The sequence below is a fragment of the Triticum aestivum genome, chromosome 7B, assembly GCF_018294505.1.
Source record: "Triticum aestivum cultivar Chinese Spring chromosome 7B, IWGSC CS RefSeq v2.1, whole genome shotgun sequence".
NCBI classification, from domain to species: domain Eukaryota; kingdom Viridiplantae; phylum Streptophyta; class Magnoliopsida; order Poales; family Poaceae; genus Triticum; species Triticum aestivum.
In genome coordinates this window covers 53,935,183-53,943,132 of record NC_057813.1, presented here as the reverse complement: position 1 = coordinate 53,943,132, position 7,950 = coordinate 53,935,183, and positions in this window count along the sequence as shown.

The window sequence follows — 7,950 nt, the reverse complement described above, 5'->3', positions numbered from 1 at the left end:
GAATCTCCGGTGGACAGCATCAACGATCTCCCGGGCGTCATCCTTGAGGAGATCATCTCGCTTCTCCCCACCAAGGATTGCTGCCGCACACAAGTCCTCTCAACTCAGTGGCGCCCTCTATGGCGCATGGCGCCCCTCAATCTCGACTGTCGGCAGATATCTGTCCTTCCTGAATTTGATCTCCGCAGAACCATCGTCTCTTCTCACCAGCAGGGCCCTGTTCAATGCCTCTGCATCCTGACAAGCTACCTACTGTCCATAACCGGCAAGGTGGGCGCTTGGCTGACATCCCCTGAATTCGGAAAAATCCAGCAATTTGAGTTCTACCATTACCACGAAAGTTTCATACCACAAACATACCAAGAATCCGTGCCCACACCACCGTTGTCCATCTCGCGGTTTTCCTCCTCTCTCCACACCGCCACCTTTGCCCGGTGCCATCTACCAGATGATTTGGTACAAATGCTTTGACTCCCACTGCTAAAAACACTTTCACTTGTGGTGGTTTAGCTGTCGGAGGCCTCATTGCACAGCATCATCCACTCCAGTTGCCCTGCCCTGGAGAACTTGTTGATTGTTTTGGGAATAGAAATCGGTATCAGTTGTCTCCAAATAAAGTCGCCTCACCTTAAAAGCATTGGAATTTGTTTTAAAGGACAGCAGCTCATCATCGAAGATGCCCCTTCACTTGAAAGGTTGCTCCTACATAATTGTTATACACCTTCAGAAATAACTGTCGTCTCTGTGTCCAAACTGGAGACCTTGGGTGTAATTCGTGACCCGTTTAATAATGACATGGAGTGGGTGATTGGCTCCTCACTTTTTCAGGTACCATATATTATCATCTACGCATTTGTAATCATATGCTGCATTTTCCATTTGTGCGCATAAGTTTTATATCATCTTGGAGTACACTTTCGGTACTAATATTATGTTACATGCTCAATGAAGAGTTCGTCCATTGATAGCCTATCAATGCTGCTGGATTCTGTCAAGATCATATATATCAGAATGTATAGTTTTGATCTGGACATAATTATTGGCTTGCTGCGGTGCTTTCGATCTCTGGAGAATTTATACATAGAGGTGATGATTTCATGCACATTGAAAGCCCGTATATATTATACTAGAATTATTTGTTCAGCTGTCGTTCTTTCGACATACTCTTTTTTCAGACCTTAACTGTTTTCAATCTTCATGTCTACTTAGGCAGGAAGAATTTCTCTTCTCATGACATTCGTTTGAGGACAATAACGATGGGACGATACGCATCCAACCAGGCAAACAGAAGCTTTGTCACATTCTTCCTGTTGAATGCGAGGTTACTATTGTCCATGAGGCTTAATTTTTACAGCAAGAGATTTCTCACGTACGAACATGTTGAACAGCAAAAAAAGAAGTTTCAGGTGGACAAATGGGCTTCTAAACGTGCTCAGCTTCTATTTACAATAAGTTGTAGACATCCTGAAATAAATTGTTTTGCACAGGATGTTGATTTTATGGATTAGACTGATCCATTTGTTTGTGACTGCAAAAAAGAGTGGTTGGGTTAGATGTTACTGTCATGTTCAATCTGGGTTTTGTCTAAAAATTTGATGAACAATTAATCCTTGGGCTTTTTGTACCATTTGTATGCTTGACTTCCATGTTGTTGCCCTCGTACTCCCCTCCACCTGCCACTACACTACCGCATCTTCCATGGCCGCTGTTCGTTCCCGTCTGAGGCCTTGCCGTCGTTCTCCGCCTCGGTTAGCTCGCTGTGCCCGCCGCCATCTGGCGTTGTCAACATGGTCAACAACCAAGAGGAATCAGGAGATGACTTTACGAGGAGAGGCTGACAGTAGGGACCCACTAGGGTCATTGCATTTCGCAAGCAGGTGCCTCGTTATTACAAGCCAAAAAAACATCCTCCTAATTGTTTGAGAACTAGGTTCCACGCCATTGTCAATGTAGTCAATAAACGAGAAAATTACACAATGAGCGGATAACACCAGGGATCCAATAGCTCGCCCAGTTGTTTTTCAGTTTCAGAGACGGAGCTCAACTGCGCGCTGTACGGGGGTTGTGGCCCGTCTAGCCCACGCTTACGCTTTTATTAAGCACATGACAAGCCCAGTTGATATATTTTTTCTTTCTGGAATTGGCTAGCCCAGTTCTTTTTTTGGAGAATACCAAAACCGAGGCCTACTTGCTTTTCTCAGCCCTGCTGGGCTGCAAATCTTTCAAGACGAGGAGGGATGTAAGTAGTAAGAAATGGGCTTCCCTAGAAAATGGGCTATAAGTTGTAAGAAATGGGCTGTAAATTTTTAAACCAAAGCCAGCCGGAAATTGTATTAAAATATCATTTTTTCAGGATTTCTCTACTCTATACTCTTACAAAAACCAAAGCCAACTGGTAATTACATTAAAAATATCATATTTTCTCCCACAAGATAAACTACTCATGCAAATGCATCTTCATGTTCCGTGCAACGAGCGAGCATTTTGCTAGTTAAGATTCTAAATTTCATTCATTTTTTTGCGGAGAATTGTTTTTTGAATTTTATTTTGATATAATTTTTTGAAAATTATTTTTAACGTGACTCGAAATTTCATGATTAAAAGAGTTCGGACCCCACCGAAATATGCAAAATTTCGTTGAATTTTTTAGCAGTGCCCAGAATATATGGTTTGTAATGCTAATAAAAAGAAGATGTGCTTCAAATATCCTTAAGAATTAGCAAATGGGCTGTAAATTAATGAAAATAATGGCTAATGGGCTGTATGCTATTTTCCACAGATTTGGAGGCTGACTTCTGGGCCTACTAGGTTGACGATGACGTTGTCCTAATTTTTTTTGACACATACGCAAGGCTTTCTCAACTTAGTCAACACACGGTAGTGACTGTTGGATGTCCATCCAATGGCCGCTGTGCTTCTTCAATCTCTAATCTTCCTGCTCCAGCCGCCCAAACCAGCGCCGGCAGGACTGCCAGCTCCCTCCTCCCGTGGCTGGCTGTGCTGCCGCCAAGCCATCCCTCTAACCACCCACACATCCTGTTATTTCCAGCGACGTCAGCACTCGTTCTCCCCTCAGCATTGGCATCTGCCGCGTTGGCTTCGCCGGCTCAGGGTGGTTCTCTTCCTCGGCCTCGCCCTCGTCCACCGTGTTTGTGCTCTCGGCGCGGCAAGGTCAACATGGTCAACAAACAACAACCATCGGAAGAGGCTGACAGTAGGGGGCCATACAGGAGAATGCCTCCTTATTACTCGCAAAATAATGATTCCTCCACCTGTTAGCTGGGACCCACCGGAAGGGTCTATGTATTTCGCGAAAAAAACGTTCCCCCCCTCTGTCAGCTCGGACCCACCGGAATTGCCTCCTTATTACGCACAAAAAAATGAATACTCCCCCTGCTAGCTGGGACTCACCTTGGTGGGAGGCTGACTTGTGGGCCTACTAAGTTTACGGGGACGGAGGGCTTTGCCAATTTAGTCAATATGAACGATTCTAGCTCCAGTGACCGTCCGATGTCCGTCCAACGGTCGTAGTGCTTCTTCAACCTCTGGTCTTCGTGCTCCAGCCGCCCAAAGTAGTGTCGGTCGTGCCGCATGCTCCTGCCTCCCGTGGACGGCTGTGATGCCGCGGAGGCCTCACAGCCCCCTACTACTCCCACTGCTGGCCAGGCCATCCCTCTACTCACCCACACCCCCTATTATTCTGCGGCGACGGTAGCCTCACACCACAGCCGAACCAGTGAACCCTCGTAGTTCTCTTTGCATGGGCATCCACTGCTGTGTCTTCCTTGGCTCCACGTCGTCCCCTTCCAAGGCCTCACCGTCGTCCACCGCTATGGTGCTCTCGGCGCGGCGTGGTCAATGTGGTCAACGACCGACTTCCATCGGAAGAGTACTGTGCATGGAGAGGCTGACAACTGGGTCCACGACGGCCGCAAGGAAGTGCCTCCTTATTACGCGTAAAATAATTATTCCTCCACCTGATAGCAGGGACACACCGGACGGGCCACTATATTTTGCGAAACAAATGTTTCCCCCCTAATTGCTGGGATCCACCAGCTACACCTTCGTACGCAAGGAAGTGCGTCCAGGCAAGAAAAACAAAACGATTCGCCCCCCGACTGCTGGGACCCACCAGCTATATCTTCGCACGCAAGGAATTGCCTGACAGTCGGGACCCACCTGGTCGAAGCGTACGTAGCATTGTCATTCTGGTTGCGAATGTGTATGTACATACTGGTGGATGTAGAGGCGCGCACGTGTCGTAGTAGAGGCGCACACGTAGCATGTACACGTACGTACAACGGCCAGTGCGTAAGAAAGAAAATACGGCCACGTATTTGTACATACAGGTGGGGTCTCGAATGCCTACTCACGCATATATATGTACGTCCAGGGCTCATGTACATTGGCTAGGCCAGAATGGAGAAACAGCATCGTCGTCGTGTTCATGGGGAGCCAACCGACTGGGTCGAAACGGAATGCGTGGTCGTGTTCATCGGGAGGGCTTTGACGGAACATGCGATGGAAACGAGGCCTAGCGTACCGCAGAACAGAGGAATCGGCCTTGTGTTCGACCGGCCACGTTCGAAACGGGATCCTGTTCATCGGGAGGGGTCTGGCGTACTGCAAAACGGAGGAAACGAACCTCCTACGGTCGAAACGGGGGTCCTGTTGATCAGGAGGGGTGTGGCGTACCGCAAAATGGATGAAATGGACTTGTGTTGGAGCGCTACAATCGAAACGGAGGTCCTATTCATCGGGAGGGGTGTGGCGTACCGCAAAACGGGACTCCACGGGATACTGTTCATCTCCACCGTCGACCTCCTCCAGCCTCCACGGGCTACTGTTCATCCACCGTCGACCTCCTCCAGCCTCGACCTGCGACTGTTCATCCATGGGCTACTGTTCATCCAGCCTCCACCGTGCACTACTCCACCGGCTACTGTTCAACCACCCCTCTCCACGGGCTCCTGTTCAACCACTCCCCCACGGGGCTACTGTTCATCCACCCCTCCACCGTCTACTGTTCATCCAGCCCTCCACAAGGTCATCCTGTTCATCCAGTCCTCCATGGGGTCCTATTCATCCAGCCCCAACCGGCTCGATCGATAAGGGTCATGTTCATCCAGAGGCAACGCCACAGGTCCTGTTCATCCACTCCCACTACTCACTGTTCATCCAACCCCCCCCCCCACAATGCTCACTGTTCATCCAGAGAGGCAGCATCGATCGGCTTCAGTTAGCAGCAGTAGCAAAGGAATCAATCGCTCGGGTTCAGTAACGCGTAGCCTGCAGTGCAATCGCTCGGGTTCAGTTAGAGCCCAACGCCTCGCTCGGGTTCAGTTAGAGCCAACGCCTCGCACACATGCGCGTACGTGTACGAGAGCAACGCGCATCGCTCGGCCCCCGACCACCCACCGTAACCGGGAACTCCCCGAAATTTTCCTCGCCCTCCCTTCTACCACGGTTTTTTCCGTCATGGACGGCCCAAAGAATGTCATGCAGCTGTGTCTCCGGCCTGCCCAGGATGAAAAGCCCATTTTTTGTCATGATTTTTTGTCATAGAAGTAGGAGCCCACCACATCTATGATGATACCTGGTTTTGTCACAATTATCGTCATATGTATGACAGAAATTTTTTTCGTTCGGCCCAAAATGTCACGGATGTGTCTTTTTTTGTAGTGAGTGCGGCCCACGATTGGTGAAATGATGATACACCCCATAGAAGGTCCATGGATCCTACGACCCATAAAAGGCCCATGGTTCGTACGGCCGGTAGAAGGCCCATGGATCATACGGCCGGTAGAAGGCCCATGGATCGTACGACTCTAGAAGGCCCATGGATCCTACGGCCCGTTGAAGGCCCATGGATCCTACGGCCCATGTACAAGGCCAATGGATCCTACGGCCCGTAGAAGGCCCATGGATCAAACGGCCCGCAGGAGGCCCATGGTTACAACAGTCCGTGTGTTGCCATGATTATTTTGGCCTAGTTACCAAAAATAGTTTATTGTGGCCACTAGAAAAATACAGAAAAAGAACTGCAGTGACTACAAGAAAACAACTAAACAAGAAAATAGGAAAATAAATAAGCAAGCAATTAATGCTAGCCTATTACCGCTATTACACATATTACATCCACTGGGCATCAAAGTTCGCCACCAGTGCAAATATAGGGAACAAAGCAGCATATTACATACACTGGCCATCAAAATTGGCCACCAGTGCAAATAAACGTGGCAGCAAAACAAGAGCATAACTGAAACAACTTCAGAAGAGCTCAAGAAACGTTATCCTGGGTATCCACCATGTTGGCAATAAGCTTAGCAAGCTTATTAGCTTTGTCTTGTTTGGCGCTAAAATCCTCCAACGCTTGCTGTTGCACCAGAAAGTATGCATCTGAATACTCCATGGACTTCCGCAGTCCTTCCGCTTCTTGTCGCAGCACAGCTGATCGATGTCTTTCAGCTTGTAGTTGAGACTCAAAAAACCAAACTGATTCAGATGGTGAGTTTGAATAGCTTGTGCAAGCGGTAGTGGCCAGTAACTCGAACACTAAACCAAGACAGGACTTTCGGGTTGTCTCGCTGTCTTCAAGATAGTCTTCCTTAGCTATTTTATCAGCTTTGTTGGAGACCAACAAGGATGTGTCACTATCCTGAACCTTATTTGCATTACTTCCTTTACCATTGCTTAATAAGGCACTCTTCCCCAATATTTTGTCAGCATTCTAAAAGAAGAAACAAGCAGACACATAACAAGTTTAGCATGTACTAGTATATGAAACTCATTTTGATGTACCAGTTCGTTAGTAAGGTGGACAGGATTAAAACCAAGTCTTCTATTGCCAAGTACTAGTACATAATAAAATCATCAAACAAACATATATCTATGTCCTATGGTCACTTCATTGTCTTGCCAAATCAAAATAGAGACACTGTTCAAATCATATCAGTTCAAGACAAAGCAGCAGTGAAAGAATACAAAGCGTGGGAAACTACACGGCACAACAATATTTCAGATGGGTACCACAGGTCTACATGTACAACAACACTATTGGCTCTGTTGTGATGCTAGTAATGTGCATGATATGAAAGTCAACTGTATACACAATTGAAATTGAAATCAAAAGAGCTATTGATAAGAGCAAACCTGTTAAAGAAACATGCGTGAACATACCTGTTGTGCCATTGGAGTTTCGATTGGATCCTTCAATTTAAAAATAAGTTTGTATGAGTAAATATAGTGATACAAGAGCAAAGCAATCATAGTTAAAAAAGGCGCGCCTAAGCGAGCGCTTAAGCGCGCCTAGGCTCTAGGCGTTGGCAAAACGCATTGCGCATAACTACGCTTAATCTATGCATAACTGCGCATAAGCATGCGCTTTGCTCAGTAAAGCGCAAGGCGGTGGCAAAATGCACAATTAACGCCAAGCGCTTTTTTGAACTATGATAGCAATGGAATCTTAAATTAGAACAATTGTTCTTCAAGTTTAGGCACTTTATCTACATGAAAAGAGTACAGTAAGATGCAAGAATATAATACTTAAAAATAGAAAATGAGCTCATAGACCTTACCATATTCTTGGTTCGGGACCAGTACAGAACAAGGCGTTCCCAGCCATCATCCAGTAAATGTGTCTCAGGAGAATGTAAGGGCATTTCATGAGTTTCTTTGCAGGTGAAGTACGTTTTCTTAAGGTAATTCCGGTACTGCCACCAAGCATTCTTGAAGATAGCAGAGGTATTAGCACAGGTTACCTCATCCCGAGTTTCCAAAGCGGTCCTTCTCTATAGAGAAAAATGGGAAAATTTGCTGTATTATAACCATCATGGAGGTAGGATGTATGGGACGAAGCAAAGTAATTGCCATGAATAACATTACTTACACATAACTCCTGCACAAACACCTGCAACTGGCATTTTCCTTCATCTTCAGTATAATATTTCC